At 40.0% G+C, this 20,654-nt stretch overlaps 1 non-coding gene across 1 annotated transcript; it reads right to left on the reverse strand.

Annotated features, from left to right (window-relative positions):
* Nucleotides 1–10,820: 10,820 nt before the first annotated feature.
* Nucleotides 10,821–10,927, reverse strand: LOC141715674 (small nucleolar RNA R71). The gene has a single exon (XR_012572427.1). It is a non-coding gene; the product is annotated as a small nucleolar RNA R71 (small nucleolar RNA).
* Nucleotides 10,928–20,654: the final 9,727 nt, after the last annotated feature.

Consider the following 20,654-nt stretch of genomic DNA (forward strand, 5'->3'; position numbering starts at 1 on the left):
CACAACTTTCCCCAGACCTTAAGGTAATAGCCTTGACTTGCTCTTTAGCTTCCTTCCTGCCTGGCACTTCCGTGTCACTGGGAAGTGTTCCAGGTTGACGATTGAGCACTGCATTGGCTATTTGACCGATTTGATTTTCCAAGGTCTTGATAGAAATCGCCTGACTCTTGCATAACAGCTTAAGTTCCTCAAAATCAGCACTAGTAGGTGCAGCTGCACTTTCCTGTTGAGGATATGATTGCCTTTGAGCATACTGCTGTAGTTGCTGGAATCCAGGTGGATTGAACTGTTTACTCACACCTTGCTGATATGGTGGCTGAATAGCATTCTGATTATTACCCCAGCTGAAATTTGGATGATTTCTGTTGTTAGGATGATAAGTAGCTGGCACAGGCTGCTGTTGTCGCTGATAATTATTCAAATACTGAACAGATTCGTTGACGAGAGAACACTGATCCGTAGCATGAGAACCTGCACAAAGCTCACAGACCACAGCTATTTAATTAGCTCCATATGTAGCTAGAGAATCGACCTTCATAGACAGCGCTTGGAGCTGCGCTGCAATAGCGGTGGCTGCATCTACTTCCAGAATACCTGCTACCTTCCCATGCATCATCCTCTGAGTTGGGTTTTGATGCTCATTGGCAGCCATAGTCTCTATAAGATTATAAGCCTCAGTATAGCTTTTGGCCCACAAGGCGCCTCCAGCTGCTGCATCGAGCATGGGCCGAGATTGGGCCCCCAAACCATTATAGAAACCAGTGATCACCATCCAATCGGGCATTCCATGATGTGGACACTTTCTCAACATTTCCTTGTAGCGTTCCCAAGCTTCGCACATAGATTCTGTAGGTTGCTGCACAAACTGAGTAAGAGCACTCCGCATAGCAGCAGTCTTTACCATTGGATAAAACTTTACCAGAAACTTTAGCGCAAGATCTTGCCAAGTAGTGATGGACCCAGCTGGTTCAGAATGTAACCAGTCCTTAGCTTTATCCCTCAGTGAGAATGGGAAAAGCCTCAGCTTGATAGCCTCATCAGTCACAATATTATACTTGAAAGTACTACAGGTCTCGACAAAATTCCTTATGTGCATGTTGGGGTCTTCAGTCGCAGCTCCTCCAAAAGAAACAGAATTCTGCACCATCTGAATAGTGCCCGGCTTGATTTCAAAGGTGTTAGCTTGAATAGCTGGATGAAGAATGCTTGACTGAATGTCATCAATTTTAGGCCGAGAAAAGTCCATAAGAGCTGGATCGGCCTGAACAATATGATCACCCATGATTATTAGTTCTTTCTGCTCACTTCCTGAATCCGAATCTTCAAAATCTATCTTCTCCGGAATATCAAGAACTTCGTCTGTCTCCACAGCTGTATCTAAAGTCCTCTTGCGAGTACGAGAACGAGTTTGCATAAACGCTTGCTAAAGTACCTGAAACACAACCAGAAACAATAAGTAACAAATACGTCTTAATCACTGAGTCCTAACGACCAATGATGGTAAGTACATAAACTAAACAAATACGCCGAGTCCCCGGCAGCGGCGCCAAAAACTTGTTAGGGCTTAAACACGCGCTAATAATACACGCAAGTATACGCGTTCGCAAGTAATATAGAATACTTTCTAGTTCGTTCCCACAGAGACTCAGACTAATTATTGTTCAATTAAACTCACTTACCAATGTATGATTACTTCTCAATGTTAAGACACTAACACTTAGAATTGTTGACTAAATATTAACTACAATTAACTACTTAATTAACCACTTAATTAACACTTCGAATTAACAATATTAAAATACTCATGAGATCACAACTTCATTACTACTTCCTTCAATAGTTATTATTATTACACTTAGCATGCAACGGTGATGATATTAATCGAATAACATGAAACTGATAAAAGCCAACTTTCATTGTACTAATACCATTCTACCAAGCATCCACAATTAAGATAGAAGTTGAATAGACATCAATTATGTTGAGTGTCTATATGTCTACAGAAATTGACAACATAATGATTTAAGCACAAGTTATTCCTTTTGATTACACAGGGCGAATAAAACGGTTAGAGTTACCCACTAATCATGCACATCATACATAAACCTATGCTAGCATGGCAAGTTCTAAATCTCGAGATCCACCGTCGCTTCACAAGAGATTAACACCCTATCTTATATGTTCGCGACGCACATAAGACGAATACGCACAACCAATACTAGATATCATACAATCATCACACACTAAGGTATTAAACAATTAACTACAGAATTTCATAGTAAATCCGTTACGACCCCATGATCACGATTAGCCCATGATAGCACTTATCGTCATCATGGGTTCATATGAAAACATGATAAACAAACAGAAGAGAATAATAACTAAACTAATTATATTAAACCAGAGTATGTCACAAGAGTAAATAGGTTCAAAAACAAGAAAACTAGCATCCAACGTTACAACGAAATAAAGAATCACAAGAAAATATGCTTCCAATTTGTTGCGGTGTGCTAAAACGGTCTTCTTCCTTATCTCCTTCGCTCCTTGCTTAATACCGCGATCCCCCTTGTGAAAACGTCTCCAAATCTACTTATATAATAGTCCCATAAAACTCAGATTACATAGAAGTTGGAAGCCAAACAGAAGTAGAAGTCTTAAACAATTTATCTTTTTTCCCGACCCTGCGCGGCCGCTCAGCATAGCTGAGCGGGCGCTCAGCTTCCTGCTCGGTCGCTCAGCCCTACTGGAAAATTCCTGAGTTTGCTCCGTTTTCTCGCTGTAATCTGCCCCTTTCTTTCCTCTCGCAATGCTGAACACATGCCAAGGTTTATTCTTGATGATCACTCCTCCGAAATGCAACTAATACCCTAAAATGCACAAACACTAGAAAAACGCATCAAATACACAAAATACTTGATTTCAAGACACCAATTTAAGCTATTTTAAGACGTTCTAAGTGGTATAAAATGCCACTTCCAAAAACTTGTTAGAGCGGAAACACGCGTTAATAATACACGCAAGTATACGCGTTCGCAAGTAATATAGAATACTTTTTAGTTCGTTCCCACAGAGACTCAGACTAATTATTGTTCAATTAAACTCACTTACCAATGTATGATTACTTCTCAATGTTAAGACACTAACACTTAGAATTGTTGACTAAATATTAACTACAATTAACTACTTAATTAACCACTTAATTAACCCTTCGAATTAACAATATTAAAATACTGATGAGATCACAACTTCATTACTACTTCCTTCAATAGTTATTGTTATTACACTTAGCATGCAACGGTGATGATATTAATCGAATAACACGAAACTGATAAAAGCCAACTTACATTGTACTAATACAATTCTACCAAACATCCACAATTAAGATAGAAGTTGAATAGGCATCAATTATGTTGAGTCTCTATATGTCTACAGAAATTGACAACATAATGATTTAAGCACAAGTTATTCCTTTTGATTACACAGGGCGAATAAAATGGTTAGAGTTACCCACTAATCATGCACATCATACATGAACCTATGCTAGCATGGCAAGTTCTAAATCTCGAGATCCACCGTCGCTTCACAAGAGATTAACACCCTATCTTATATGTTCACGACGCACATAAGAAGAATACGCACAACCAATACTAGATATCATACATTCATCACACACTAAGGTATTAAACAATTAACTACAGAATTCCATAGTAAATCCGTTACGACCCCATGATCACGATTAGCCCATAATAACACTTATCGTCATCATGGGTTCATATGAAAACATGATAAACAAACACAAGAGAATAATAACTAACCTAATTATATTAAACCAGAGTACGTCACAAGAGTAAATAGGTTCAAAAGCAAGAAAACTAGCATCCAACGTTACAATGAAATAATGAATCACAAGAAAATATGCTTCCTCTTCGTTGCGGTGTGCTAAAACGGTCTTCTTCCTTATCTCCTTCGCTCCTTGATTAATACCGCGATCCCCCTTGTGAAAACGTCTTCAAATCTACTTATATAATAGTCCCATAAAACTCAGATTACATAGAAGTTGGAAGCCAAACAGAAGTAGAAGTCTTAAACAATTTATCTTTTTTCCCGACCCTGCGCGGCCGCTCAGCATAGCTGAGCGGGCGCTCAGCTTCCTGCGCGGCCGCTCAGCATAGCTGAGCGGGCGCTCAGGACCCTACTGGAAAATTCCTAAATTTGCTCCATTTCTTCGCTGTAATATGCCCCTTTCTTTCCTCTCGCAATGCTGAACACATGCCAAGGCTTATTCTTGATGATTACTCCTCTGAAATGCAACTAATACCCTGAAATGCACAAACACTAGAAAAACGCATCAAATACACGAAATACTCGATTTCAAGACACCAATTTAAGCTATTTTAAGACGTTCTAAGTGGTATAAAATGCCACTTATCAGTTGCGAAGGGCTACTGCCAACAAGAAGGAATAGATTTTGATGAGATTTTTGCTCCTATTGCAGGACTTGAAGTCATCAGAATCTTTCTAGCCTATGTAGCCCATGTCAATTTCAAGGTCTATCAAATGGATGTTAAAAGTGCATTTCTGAATGGAAATTTGGAGGAGGTGGTTTATGTCAGTCAGCCTCCTGGTTTTGAGGACCCCAACTTTCCAGAATATGTCTACTATCTTTTGAAAGCACTTTATGGACTGAAGCAAGCACCTAGGGCCTGGTATGACACTTTCTCAAAGTTTCTCTAAGAAAATCATTTCACAAGAATTACTGTTGATGAAACTTTATTCTTTAGAAATAGATGGCTCTAGTATACTTGTTCAAATTTATGTAGATGATATTTGGCTCTACAAATGAGAAACTTTGTAATAATTTTGCCAAATTGATGCAAAGTAAATATGAAATGAGCATGATGGGAGAACTAACTTACTTTTTTGGTTTACAAGTTAAGCAAGTTAGTGATAGAATATTCATTAGTCAAATTAAATATATTTATGATCTTTTAAAGAAGTTTGATTTAATGGATTTCACATCTGCAAAAACTCACATGGCCACTGCCACTAAACTTGAATTAAACACTACAAAAAAGTCTGTGGATATCTCAAGCTATAGAGGCATGGTTGGCTCACTTTTATATTTAACAGCCAGTAGGCCAGATATAATGTTTGCTACTTGTCTTTGTGCTAGATTTCAGGCTGATCCTAGAGAATCTCATTTAGTAGCTATTAAGAGAATTTTCAGATATCTCAAAGGAACACCAAAACTTGGCATTTGGTATCCTAGAGATTCTGGTTTTGATCTAACTGGTTATTCAGATGCAGATTATGCAGGTTGTAAAATTGATAGAAAAAGTACCACATGAACCTATCAATTTCTAGGAAATAAGCTAGTATCCTGGTTCTATAAAAATCAAAATTCAGTCTCTACTTCTACAGCTGAGGCTGAATATATTGCTGCTGGTAGTTGTTATGCACAGATTTTATGGATGAAAAATCAACTATTGGACTATGGTCTATAGGTGAATAAGATTCCTATTTTCTGTGATAACACAAGTGCCATTACAATTACTGAAAATCCAGTACAACATTCAAGGACCAAGCACATTGATATCAAGTACCACTTCATTGGAGAACATGTCATGAATGGTACCGTGGAACTTCATTTTGTTCCAGGTGAGAAGCAACTTGCAAATATCTTCACCAAGCCACTTAATGAATCTACCTTTACTAGGTTGGTAAGTGAGTTAGGTATGCTTAATTACTCTTAATTTGTTTTGATGTCTAAGCAATTTAAAATACAACCAGAATAAAATTTGATATTTCCTGTCAAAAATAAAATTTTGGCTAAGTCAGAATTTACATCTCGACGGATGTTCATTATCCGTTAAAAATGACTATCCGTTGAATTTTATTATCCGTTAAAATATCAAATATTATTCTGGGTACTTTTATCTCGATATATAATTGTTTAATCCTTATCCGATGAATTGCTCTCAATCTTAGCCGTTAATTCTAGGCCTTATCCGTCGAATTTACTTACATCCTGTAAGTATATTTCGATGGATAATCATTACAATTTTGACAATTTATTTTATTTTAAACGGCTATTTTGGGCTAATGTCATTAGTTACTTTATTTTTTTTACCTTTTACTGTTTAACTGTTAATTCTCAAAAAGTATAAAAGCTTATTTCATTTTCATATTTACTTTTATCTTTCTCAAGCAATTTCTCTAACTCTCTTCATCTCCAAAGCAAAACCCCCCCTTTCTACAACTACTTTCAATCACAGCAATGGCACCCGTAGTCAAAATCATGTCTCAAACTGGGTATTTTTATGAAAAGAACAACTTCGTGGATTTGGTGAACAAGAAGATTCCTGCATATGAAGACTATCACAAAATGATGGACTTCATTCGAAGCTGCAAACTGAGTTATGCTATGCTTGAGTCTCCAATCATCCCAGCCTAGCCACATTGCAGTCTCCCAACAGACTTTAATGCTTAATAAGGATTCAGTCTCATTACTAGATGCATCCTACCAAAAGGGTGTAACTATTGAAATGAGCTCTCAACCAAGAGCATAGGCCAAAAGGGTTAGGGACACAGACCAACCTAAGACTTACATAAGAAAGAAGGAATCTAAAACACTTGGGGATACACAGGGTGCACACACTGTGCAAACTGTAGTCAAAGACTCAGTTGCAGCACCTTCTCAAAGTCAGATTGATGTGGCTCCTATAAATGTGGAGTCACAACCAAAATCTCTTATAATAGAAGCACCTCACACACAAAACTCACCCACTAACTCTCTGGATGTGGACATGATTCACACATCAATTCCTGATTCTCCTTCATTAACTCTTTTGGAGAAGCCAAAATCTCAAACAAGTAAGCATCATCTTTTAGATGATTTGTTGGCTCACTTGCCATTTATTTCTGATTCTACTGAGAAATCTGTGCAAAATCTCAAATCAATTACCACAAATTCTACAGTTTCAACTCCAAACTCTGTCATTTAACTATATCGACGTATATTCTTTATCTGTCGACTAGTAATTGTATTTCGACGGATGTGCTTAACAGCAGTCATCCGTTGAAACTCTCAACTACTACCTTGACGGATGTCTCTCATCCGTTGAATATCACTGCACCATTTAAAATTTCAACTATTGTTACAAGTGCAGATGATCTGGTAGTTGTACAATCACTCTTAAGATTGAGGGAATGAAGTGAACAGAGTGAGAGGCTGAGTTGCTCTCAGGCAAAAGGAGAGGAAATGAGTGAACAAATGCAAGCTATTTCTTCCATCTTGGCAAAAGTAAGTGAGAGGAGTCCCACCTTAGACAGTGAAGGTGAGGGTGTGAGGGTGGGAAGCTAAGAGGAGCCCTTAATGCAAGAACAGAGAGAAAATAAGAGAAAATCAGGTACTGAAGAATGGGAAGAGCCCATTGTTAGTGAGTTAAATGATGTCAATGAGGCTGAAAAGAAGCAGCTATTTTAGCAAGAATATCAAGATGTCTTAGAATCTATTTCTTATAAAGCTAAGGCATTTACTCACCTTGTTCCATCTTATCAAACTTTGGCTGAACAGGACAATGAGGTTGCTAAGAAAATTCTTAACTTGGTGCACACAACAGCTTCAATGCGAAGGGCAAAGGATGTAATCAACTCACTTCCACCTGTAGCTGGTGATGATTTTGAGTTAGATTCTAGTGGCACATTTGGGGATGCTTCTAATGGTGAAGAGGATCTGTTGGAAATAAGGGGAGATGCGGGTCCTAGCTCAAACACAAACACTCCAGGATGGATGTTTATCAAAGACTGCAGTGAGTATCACTTCAAATCAACTCTATTCCACATAATCCATCAGACTCATACAGCTCTTCAAGCTACTACAGATGCCAACACCAAGAGTCTTCTCCAAGCACACCTTGAGTCTCTTCACTTGCACAAAATCCAATCTCTCAAGAAAAATCAAGATGTATATGAGATCAAGACAGAAATTGGACAAGTCTAGAAGGACATCACTGAAATATTGGAGTCTATTCCTCCTAACACAATAATGAGAGATATTAATAGGCAACTCAGGAAAGATTCTGATCTCAGTAGCAAGGTTGATTCTTTGGACACTAGGATGAAGGTCCTAGAAACTTCTATCACTAAAATCCAACTCCATCAAGCTCAATAGATACTCCTTCTCCAGAAATTGGTGGCTGCACAAACTTCCAAACCTGCTCAACTTGATTCTAACAAAAAGGGGGAGAAAGATGTACTTGTCTCAGTTAGTGAAGGAGAGACAACTGTAATCATTCCAGTGAGCGAGGTAGAGTCAGCTAGTGAGGGGGAGAAAGTGCACAACATTCAAGCCAGTAAAGTGATTGTTCCAGTTATTACTTTCTCTAAGCCATCAGATCTTCACAGCATTGACTTGATCAAGATAGCAACAGCTGAACTAGAGCTGAAAGAGAAATGGAAGAAGCTTGATGAGAACATTGAGAATAATTTTGGTCCAATTGAGAAACAAGACAAAGTTGTGAAACACTTCTGACATTTCTCTCAATTGAGACCAATTTCAATAAATGAAATGAGCTTAGGGAATATTGAAAGGGGTCAACCTTCAGCAAGAAAACCTCAACATGCCAATGTGATTTTTCAGCCAAACAGAAACTATCCAAAGAATTCAAGCAAAAATCCATTGGACCTGGTCTATGATAAGTGGCATTTTATACCACTTAGAACGTCTTAAAATGGCTTAAATTGGTGTCTTGAAATCAAGTATTTTGTGTATTTGATGCGTTTTTCTAGTGTTTATGCATTTCAGGGTATTAGTTGCATTTCGGAGGAGGAATCATCAAGAATAAGCCTTGGCATGTGTTCACCATTGCGAGAGGAAAAGAACGGGCAGATTACGGCGAAGAAACGGAGCAAACCTGGAATTTTTCCAGTAGGGTCCTGCGCGCCCGCGCAGCAATGCTGAGCGGCCGTGCAGCAGCCTTGCGCGCCCGCGCAGAAATGCTGAGCGGCCGCGCAGGGTCGGGGAAAAAGCTGAATTATTTTAGACTTCTACTTCTGTTTGGCTTCCAACTTCTATGTAATCTGAGTTTTATGGGACTATTATATAAGTAGATTTGAGACGTTTTCATAGAGAATATGAAAGAGATTATGTTTTAGATTGTGTTTTGCGCAAGAAGCGAAGGAGATAAGGAAGAAGACCGATTTAGCACACCGCAACGAAGAGGAAGCATATATTCTTGTGATTCTTGTTTCGTTGTAACGTTGGATGCTAGTTTTCTTGCTTTGACTTATTTACTCTTGTGACGTACTCTATTTTAATATAATTAGTTTAGTTATTATTTTCTTGTGTCGTTTATCATGATTTCATATGAACCCATGATGGCGATAAGTTCTATTATGGGCTAATCGTGATCATGGGGTTGCAACGGATTTATTATGAAATTCTTTAGTTAATTGTTTAATACTTTAGTGTGTGATAATTGCATGATATCTAGTATTGGTTGTGCGTATTCGTCTTATGTGCGTCGTGAACATATAAGATAGGGTGTTAATCTCTTGTGAAGCGACGGTGGATCTTGAGATTTAGAACTTGCCATGCTAGCATAGGTTCATGTACGTTGTGCATGATTAGTGGGTAACTCTAACAGTTTTATTTACCTTATGTAATCAAAAGGAATAACTTGTGCTTAAATCGTTGTGTTGTCAATTTCTGTAGACATATAGGAACTCAACATAATTGATGACTATTCAACTTCTATCTTAATTGTGGATGCTTGGTAGAATGGTATTAGTACAATGAAAGTTGGTTTTTATCAGTTTCGTGTTATTCGATTAATATCATCACTGTCACATGCTAAAGGTAATAACAATGGCTATAGAAGGAAGTAATAATGAAGTTGTGATCTCATGAGTGTTTTATTATTGATAAATTGAAGTGTTAGTTAAGTGGTTAATTAAGTAGTTAATTATAGTTAATATTTAATCAACAATTTTAAGTGTTATCTTAACATTGAGAAGTAATCATATATTGGTGAGTGAGTTTAATTAGACAATAACTTAGTCTGAGTCTCTGAGGGAACGAACTAGAAAGTATTCTATATTACTTGCGAACGCGTATACTTGCGTGAATATTAGTGCGTGATTTCGCCCTAACAAGTTTTTGGCGCCGCTGCCGGGGACTCGGCGTATTTGTTTAGTTTATGTACTTACCATCATTGGTCATTAGGACTCAGTGATTAGGTCGTAGTAGTTAATTACTCTTTTCGGTTGTGTTTCAGGTACTTTAGCAAGCGTTTATGCAAACTCGATCTCGTGCTCGCAAGAGGACCTTAGATACAGCTGAGGAGAAAGACGAAGTTCTTGATACTCCGGAGAAGTTAAATTTTGAGGATTCGGATTCAGGAACTGAGCAGAAAGAACCAGTAAACATGGGAGATCGTATTGTTCAAGCTGATCCAGCTCTTATGGATTTTTCTCGGCCTAAAATTGATGACATTCAGTCAAGCATCCTTCATCCGGCTATTCAAGCTAACACCTTTGAAATCAAGCCGGGCACTATTCAGATGGTGCAGAATTCTGTTTCTTTTGGAGGAGCGGCAACTGAAGACCCCAACATGCACATAAGGAATTTTGTCGAGATCTGCAACACTTTTAAGTATAATGGCGTGACTGATGAGGCTATCAAGTTGAGGCTTTTCCCATTCTCACTGAGGGATAAGGCTAAAGACTGGTTACATTCTGAACCAGCTGGGTCCATCACTACGTGGCAAGATCTTGCGCAAAAGTTTCTGGTGAAGTTTTATCCAATGGCAAAGACTGCTGCTATGAGGAGTGCTCTTACTCAGTTTGCGCAGCAACCTACAGAATCTATGTGCGAGGCTTGGGAACGCTACAAGGAAATGTTGAGAAAATGTCCACATCATGGAATGCCAGATTGTATGGTAATCACTGGTTTTTATAATAGTTTGGGGGCCCAATCTCGGCCCATGCTCGATGCAGCAGCCGGAGGCGCCTTATGGGCTAAAAGCTATACTGAGGCGTATAATCTTATCGAGACGATGGCTGCAAATGAGCATCAAAACCCAACTCAGAGGATGACGTCAGGCAAGGTAGCAGGTATTCTAGAAGTTGATGCAGCCACCGCTATTGCAGCCCAGCTCCAAGCGCTATCAATGAAGGTTGATTCTTTGGCTACGTATGGAGTTAATCAAATAGCTATGGTTTGTGAGCTTTGTGCAGGTTCTCATGCTACGGATCAGTGTTCTCTTGTCAACGAATCTATTCAGTATGTGAATAATTATCAGCGACAACAGCAGCCTGTGCCAGCAACCTATCATCCTAACAACAGAAATCATCCAAATTTCAGCTGGGGGAATAATCAGAATGCTATTCAGCCACCATATCAGCAAGGAGTGAGTAAACAGTTTAACCCACCTGGATTCCAGCAACCACAGCAGTATGCTACAAGGCAATCATATCCTCAACAGGGAAGTGCAGCTGCACCTACTAGTGCTGATTTTGAGGAACTTAAGCTGTTGTGCAAGAGTCAGGAGGTTTCTATCAAGACCTTGGAAAATCAAATCGGTCAATTAGCCAATGCAGTGCTCAATCGTCAACCTGGCACTCTTCCCAGTGACACGGAAGTACCAGGCAGGAAGGAAGCTAAAGAGCAAGTCAAGGCTATTACCTTAAGGTCTGGAAAAGTAGCTGATGCTGAAAAGGCAAAAGAAGTCGAAGCTGAAGTTAGAGATGAAAAATCTAAGCAAAAGGAGAAAGTGGCGGAACCAAGGAAGACTACTGTTGAACACACTCTGCCTGAGGCTAATACAGGGGAGAAACAGCTCTATCCTCCACCACCTTTTCCTAAGAGATTGCAGCAACAAAAGCTGGATAGACAGTTCGGGAAGTTTCTGGAGGTGTTCAAGAAACTTCACATCAATATACCTTTCGCTGAGGCTCTGGAACAAATGCCTAGTTATGCGAAGTTTATGAAGACTATTCTTTCAAGGAAGGTGAAACTGGATGACCTTGAAACCGTTGCTCTCACAGAAGAATGCAGCGCTGTTCTGCAGCAAAAGTTACCACCAAAACTGAAAGATCCAGGAAGCTTCACCATTCCTTGCACCATGGGCAATCTAACTTTTGACAAGTGCCTTTGTGATTTGGGAGCAAGCATTAATCTGATGCCCTTGTCGATCTTTAAAAAGCTGGATCTGCCTGATCCAAAACCCACATACATGTCGCTACAATTGGCGGACCGTTCCATTACTTACCCAAGGGGCATAGATGAGGATGTGCTCGTGAAGGTGGATAAGCTCTTCTTTCCTGCAGATTTTGTTATTCTGGATTTTGAGGAAGATAAGAAGATTCCCATAATCTTGGGGAGGCCTTTCTTGGCTACTGGCCGTACCTTGATAGATGTGCAAAAAGGGGAACTTACTATGCGGGTCCAAGATCAGGATGTGACCTTCAACGTATTCAAGGCAATGAAATTCCCTACAGAAGATGAGGAGTGTTTAAAAGTGAATGTGATTGATTCCGCAGTTACTTCGGAACTTGATCACATGCTAATGTCTGATGCATTGGAAAAGGCCTTAGTGGGGGATTTTGACAGCGATGATGAAGATAGCAACGAGCAATTACAATATCTGAACGCTTCTCCATGGAAGCGAAAGCTCGACATACCATTTGAATCTCTTGGTACTTCTGACCTTAAGAATGCTGAAGGGAAGCTCAAACCATCAATAGAGGAAGCACCTACCTTGGAGCTCAAACCATTACCTGAACACTTGAGGTATGCTTTTTTAGGTGATTCATCTACGTTACCTGTTATTATTTTAGCTGACCTTTCAGGTAGTGAGGAAGACAAGCTCTTAAGGATTTTGAGAGAATTCAAATCGGCTATAGGATGGACCATAGCAGACATCAAGGGGATAAGTCCTTCATATTGTATGCATAAAATTCTGTCAGAGGAAGGTAGTAAGCCAACTGTGGAACAGCAGCGAAGACTGAACCCGATCATGAAGGAGGTGGTGAAGAAAGAAATTCTGAAATGGCTAGATGCAGGCATCATTTATCCTATTTCTGACAGCTCGTGGGTGAGCCCCGTGCAATGTGTACCTAAGAAAGGAGGTATCACTATGGTCGCAAATGAAAAGAATAAGCTCATCCCTACTCGAACAGTTACAGGATGGAGAGTATGCATGGATTATAGAAAATTGAACAAAGCCACAAGGAATGATCACTTCCCTCTCCCATTCATTGATCAAATGCTTGACAGATTGGCGGGACATGAGTATTTTTGTCTTCTGGATGGTTATTCCGGGTATAATCAGATTTGTATTGCACCAAAGGATCAGGAAAAGACTACCTTCACTTGTCCATTTGGCACATTTGCTTTTCGTAGAGTTTCGTTTGGGTTATGTGGCGCCCCGGCCACCTTTCAGAGATGTATGATGGCTATATTCTCTGACATGATTGGAAATAACGTCGAAGTGTTCATGGATGACTTCTCCGTCTTTGGAAACTCATATGATGAATGTTTGAATAATCTGTGCGCCGTACTCAAAAGATGCGTGGAAACTAATTTGGTGCTTAATTGGGAGAAATGTCATTTTATGGTGCGTGAAGGCATTATCCTTGGGCATAAGGTCTCTAGCAAAGGTCTGGAGGTGGACAAGGCCAAGGTGGGAGTCATTGAAAATCTTCCCCCACCTAATTCGGTGAAAGGAATCCGTAGTTTTCTCGGTCATGCGGGTTTTTATCGGCGATTCATCAAGGACTTTTCAAAGATATCTAAGCCGTTGTGCAATTTACTTGAGAAAGATGTGCCTTTCAAATTTGATGATGAATGTTTGGCAGCATTCGAGACTCTCAAGGAGAGTTTGATCACGGCACCAGTTATTACAACACCAGATTGGACAGAACCGTTTGAGATGATGTGTGATGCGAGTGACTATGCGGTAGGTGCAGTTCTGGGACAGCGCAAGAAAAATCTCTTCCATGTGGTCTACTATGCGAGTAAGACTTTAAATGGGGCCCAATTGAACTACACCACTACTGAGAAGGAGCTTTTGGCTATAGTCTTTGGCTTTGAGAAATTTCGATCTTATCTGCTTGGTACGAAAGTAACAGTATTCACTGATCATGCAGCTATTCGCTATCTGGTTTCTAAGAAGGATTCGAAGCCGAGACTCATTCGTTGGGTGCTTTTACTTCAGGAATTTGAGTTAGAGATCAAAGATAGAAAAGGTACCGAGAATCAAGTAGCTAACCATCTCTCTAGGTTGGAGAATCCCGATTCTACTTCACAAGATAGGACGTTAATCAATGAATCTTTTCCGGATGAGCAGTTGTTTGCAATTCAGGAGGAAGAACCATGGTTTGCAGATATTGTAAACTATCTTGTCAGCAATATAATGCCGCTTAATTTGACATCCGCTCAAAAGAAGAAGTTTCTGCATGAGGTGAAGTGGTATATATGGGATGAACCATATTTGTTTAGACAGGGAGCTGATCAGATCATCAGGAGATGTATCCCGTTCTGTGAGACGGAGGGGATATTACGAGACTGCCATTCCATGGTTTATGGTGGACACTATGGAGGTGAGAAGACGGCAGCTCGTATTCTGCAAGCAGGTTTTTTCTGGCCTACTTTATTCAAGGATGTTCATCAGTTTGTTTTAAGGTGTGATCGTTGCCAAAGAGTGGGAAATTTGTCAAGGAAGGATGAGATGCCATTAAATGTGATGCTTGAAGTCGAGGTCTTTGATGTATGGGGAATAGATTTCATGGGGCCTTTTATCTCATCTTGCAATAATCAGTACATCTTGCTGGCAGTCGATTATGTCTCAAAATGGGTCGAAGTTAAAGCTTTACCGACAAATGATGCAAAGGTAGTACTAAATTTTCTTCATAAGCAAATTTTCACAAGGTTTGGAACGCCTCGGGTAATCATAAGTGATGAAGGATCGCATTTTTGCAACCGTAAGTTCACTTCTATGATGCAGCGTTATAATGTGAATCATCGAGTAGCTAATGCCTATTATCCGCAAATAAATGGTCAAGCGGAAGTGTCTAACAGAGAGATAAAGCACATTCTAGAGAAGGTTGTTTGTCCGTCAAGGAAGGATTGGTCTTTAAAGCTCGATGAAGCTGTTTGGGCTTACAGAACAGCATACAAAACTCCACTTGGGATGTCACCGTTTCAGTTGGTGTACGGTAAGGGATGTCATCTACCGGCGGAGCTTGAGCATAAGGCCTACTGGGCATTGAAGAAATTGAACCTGGATTTAGATGCAGCTGGTAAGAAAAGAATGCTTCAGCTTAATGAACTTGATGAATTTCGACTTCAAGCGTACGAGAATAACAAAATGTATAAGGAAAAGGTGAAGAGGTGGCACGATAGGAAGCTACATCCTAAGTTATTTGTGCCAGGGCAACAAGTTCTGTTATTCAACTCTCGGCTCCGACTTTTTCCTGGGAAGTTGAAATCAAGGTGGTCTGGACCTTTTATTGTCAAAACTGTGTTTCCACATGGAGCGGTGGAAATTTTTGAGAATGATTCGGACCAAGCATTCAAGGTTAACGGTCAGCGGTTGAAGCACTACTATGGGGACATGGCAAACCGAGAGGTGGTTAGTGCTATTTTGTTGACTACTTGAGAAAGGTACGGAACGTCAAGCTAATGACGAAAAAGAAAGCGCTGCGTGGGAGGCAACCCATGAATTGTTGTTATAGGAACCCTTAGAAGTTAATAACCTATCCAAAAACACAAAAAAATCAGAAAACAGGGGCTGAAATTTTTTTTTCCAGAGACCCTCTGCGCGCCCGCGCAGCTATGCTGAGCGGCCGCGCAGGGGTCGAGTTCCAGAAAATTTTTTACAGTTCAGAAAAAAAAAAAAACAAAAACACAAAATCCCATCACAGCCCATAAACCCACGAATTCTTTTCCCATTACCCCATGATTTTATCCCTCAACCCCACTCCTAATCTAATTTAACCTACTCCACACACTATATATACATACACCTATCCTACATATCTCCCACAAACTTCCTACACTTAAACCCTCTCATAAACATCAAAAATCAGTTCTTACACACTTTTATTCACAAATCAATGGCACCCAAGAGAGCACGCACTATTGACAGCAGCAGCACAGTTCCTACTGCTGATTCATCAAGGGGTACTGCTGCAAGGCCTCGGTTAACTGACAGAGCTGCGGAGGAGGAGTACACTAGGCTGTTGGGGAAGCCAATTCTGAAAGAGAGGGGGTTTTTACCATCAGGGAGGGATGGTGAGTTGTTGCCCATGATTGCAGAGAAGGGGTGGATAGCTTTTTGTGAGTCACCCGAAGCAGTACCGATGAGTGTTGTTCGCGAGTTCTACGCGGACGCGAAGGCTGAAAAGAATGGGTTTTCTGTAGTTCGTGGGCTGACGGTTGATTATCATCCTGCGGCGATTCGCCGTGTGATTGGACAGCGAGAGAGGAAGCCCGAGGAGGAGAAATGGAATGAAATGACTGCTGAGGATTTTGACTTGGATTTGATTTGTGCGACTCTCTGTCGACCGGGCACAGTTTGGAACCGCAGTCCAGCCAATAATGAGTATCGTCACTTTCCGGCGATCGCCATAAACAGGTATGCCCGTGCATGGAATGCATTTATATGTGCTAATATTTTGCCTTCTTCACATGCACACGAGGTCACAGTTGAGAGAGCACAGTTGTTGTGGGGAATTCTGAATGAGGAATACTATGTGGACCTTGGTGAGTTTATCTACCAAGGAATTCTGAAGTTTTTGAGGGGAGCAAAGCATATGAACATCCCTTATGTATCCACGGTTACGAAGCTATGCCGAGCAGTAGGAGTGAACTGGCCGGCTCATGAGCAGTTGCAGTTGCCAGCAGCTCTGATAGATTCTGGCACTCTGAATGGGATGCAGGAGTGGACCGGTGGTGAGCCTGAGGAGCATGGGCTGGGTTATCGTCTTCCAGGAGGGCGTCCAGCACGAGGTGCTGCTATGGCTAGGCCAGGGCGTGGTGAGGCTGGTTCTTCGAGAGCTCAGGAGGGTGCTGGGATGGGTGATGCCCAGTATAGGAGGCTTTCACGGCGGATGGATGCCATGTATGAGACGCAGAGCAGGTTTGCTCAGGAGCTCACCCTTGCGTTAGGGACTGCTTTTCGAGGCCTTGGAGCTGATATCCAGTGGCTAGTTTTTGGTGAGGACTCTGCATACCCGCCGCCTGATACTCCACCCACTGAGGGTGATGATGATGATGACTCCGAGTAGGTATACCCTGTGTTCCTTTCTACTACCTTCACTGGGGACAGTGAAGATTTTAAGTTTGGGGGTGGTAGTTAAGGAATATTTTGTGTGTGTCATATAGCTGCATATTCATGATAGTTAGTTCATATAGTTGCATAATTTTTGCCATATAGTTTTTTTATATAGCTTTATTTGTTTGTCATATCATATAGCTCATGCATATACCATGATCCCTTTTGCAATGATTTATCGACTGAATTGTGATATTGATGCGAGTGTAGTGATAGCATTAAAGTGTTATTAAGTTGTGTAGGTTGATATGCATGCTAGAAGCACTTGTATTTTCACTAAGTCTTAGAGAATGCTTAAGGGCTAGATTGTTGTTATGATCTGATTATTTTCGAGGATAATCTATTTATTATGCTTAGAATTTGATAATAGGTTCTTAGTGGTAAAGGCATGAAAAAGAAAAAAAATGGAGTAAAAATGGAATTTGTTGCTAGTTGTGGCTAGGCGTCAAATGGCTAGTAGCCGGCTCGCATGTTATGGGAGTAGTCTAGGGTTGAGCAAGATGGAGCGAAACGCACTTGCTCAGAAAAGAAAAAAAAAAAAAATTTTGCATAATTGATCAAGAGTGGGTTCTTTGGTATTCGAGTTATTAAGTTCTTAGGGGACTTTGTGCCTAGTGACCTAAGGCTTTTAGAGTCTGGGATCCGCTAACCTAACGCTCGTTACATGGATACCATTGTATAAGTCTTTTGTGGACCTCACTCATTGCACGGTCAAATAAGCATTTGAGTTGTAAATAAAAAGCACGATTCCGTAGTAAGCTCCAAAGTTCTTGTAGTGTTGTATATCACTTTGTGCCTAGAATTTTTATTCTTTGTATAATCGTAGGATTGCCTTGAGGATAGTCTAGTCATAGTAATTGGTCTAGTTCCGAAGCATATCTGTTAAGCATTTGCACACACCACGTTTCTGGCTGTATGTCCGTTTGCATGAGTTTATTGATCTTTAGTGTCTAACTGCATTCGTTGAGACGTGACAATTTGGTTGGTTAATTGTAGTAAGGGGGATCGTTGCATTTTCATATAGATTGCATTCATGCATATTTTTAGTTGTTTTGAGTCTGTGACGCTTGAGGACAAGCATCGATTTAAGTTTGGGGGTGTGATAAGTGGCATTTTATACCACTTAGAACATCTTAAAATGGCTTAAATTGGTGTCTTGAAATCAAGTATTTTGTGTATTTGATGCGTTTTTCTAGTGTTTATGCATTTCAGGGTATTAGTTGCATTTCGGAGGAGGAATCATCAAGAATAAGCCTTGGCATGTGTTCACCATTGCGAGAGGAAAAGAACGGGCAGATTACGGCGAAGAAACGGAGCAAACCTGGAATTTTTCCAGTAGGGTCCTGCGCGCCCGCGCAGCAATGCTGAGCGGCCGCGCAGCAGCCTTGCGCGCCCGCGCAGAAATGCTGAGCGGCCGCGCAGGGTCGGGGAAAAAGCTGAATTATTTTAGACTTCTACTTCTGTTTGGCTTCCAACTTCTATGTAATCTGAGTTTTATGGGACTATTATATAAGTAGATTTGAGACGTTTTCATAGAGAATATGAAAGAGATTATGTTTTAGATTGTGTTTTGCGCAAGAAACGAAGGAGATAAGGAAGAAGACCGATTTAGCACACCGCAACGAAGAGGAAGCATATATTCTTGTGATTCTTGTTTCGTTGTAACGTTGGATGCTAGTTTTCTTGCTTTGACTTATTTACTCTTGTGACGTACTCTGTTTTAATATAATTAGTTTAGTTATTATTTTCTTGTGTCGTTTATCATGATTTCATATGAACCCATGATGGCGATAAGTTCTATTATGGGCTAATCGTGATCATGGGGTTGCAACGGATTTATTATGAAATTCTTTAGTTAATTGTTTAATACTTTAGTGTGTGATGATTGCATGATATCTAGTATTGGTTGTGCGTATTCGTCTTATGTGCGTCGCGAACATATAAGATAGGATGTTAATCTCTTGTGAAGCGACGGTGGATCTTGAGATTTAGAACTTGCCATGCTAGCATAGGTTCATGTACGTTGTGCATGATTAGTGGGTAACTCTAACAGTTTTATTTGCCTTATGTAATCAAAAGGAATAACTTGTGCTTAAATCGTTGTGTTGTCAATTTCTGTAGACATATAGGAACTCAACATAATTGATGACTATTCAACTTCTATCTTAATTGTGGATGCTTGGTAGAATGGTATTAGTACAATGAAAGTTGGTTTTTATCAGTTTCGTGTTATTCGATTAATATCATCACTGTCACATGCTAAAGGTAATAACAATGGCTATAGAAGGAAGTAATAATGAAGTTGTGATCTCATGAGTGTTTTATTATTGATAAATTGAAGTGTTAGTTAAGTGGTTAATTAAGTAGTTAATTATAGTTAATATTTAATCAATAATTTTAAGTGTTATCTTAACATTGAGAAGTAATCATACATTGGTGAGTGAGTTTAATTAGACAATAACTTAGTCTGAGTCTCTGAGGGAACGAACTAGAAAGTATTCTATATTACTTGCGAACGCGTATACTTGCGTGAATATTAGTGCGTGATTTCGCCCTAACAGTCTATAAAACTCCCAAGCCTGATGAAAAGAAGCTTCTTGCAAGATCTATTGCTTACTTCAAAGATCCCAGAAACTCATTCTTGAAGAAGATAATTTCTAAAATCTATAGGAATGGTAAATTGATATGTGTGGTGGCTGGACATCCACAGTTTGCAGAAGCTAAGAAAGAAGAAAAGGTGAGGCTCAAGCAATAGCAAAGGCAAGTTACCCTAAATGCCAAGAACTAAGCTAAGAAGCTTGTATCCACAGAATATGTAATGCCTGTTGTGATAGCTGAGACTCTAATTGAAGAAAAACAAGAAGAACCAAAGCAGACAAAGAAACCAAGACTAAAATTCAGACCAAAGAGGAAGCTGGATTTGGATGAAGACAATGAAGAGTACATGCCAACCCAATCTACCACCTCAAGTCAAACAGCCATGCCCATAATGGAGCAGGCTGAATTCAAGGTTTATTCTGACATGAATTTCCATGATGAACCCATAATTCCTAAAGATGAACCTGTAGATATGGAAAGCCTACCACTCCTTGATCTGAACATCCCAATCCTAATCAAACCAAAGAAAAAAAGTTAAGAGCAATCAAAAAGGCCAAACCTGTCAGTCTTCAATCCAAAGCCTTAGCCAAACCCAAACCAACTATCAACAAGGGAGATCAACTCTTCATCTGTAACATCAAGGAATTTTTAGACATAAATCTCTATCTGGATGAGCTAGAAGAAGTAAGAGCTATTGATGCTTACAAGCATCTTCCG

The sequence above is a fragment of the Apium graveolens genome, chromosome 3 (assembly GCF_009905375.1).
Source record: "Apium graveolens cultivar Ventura chromosome 3, ASM990537v1, whole genome shotgun sequence".
NCBI lineage: Eukaryota > Viridiplantae > Streptophyta > Magnoliopsida > Apiales > Apiaceae > Apium > Apium graveolens.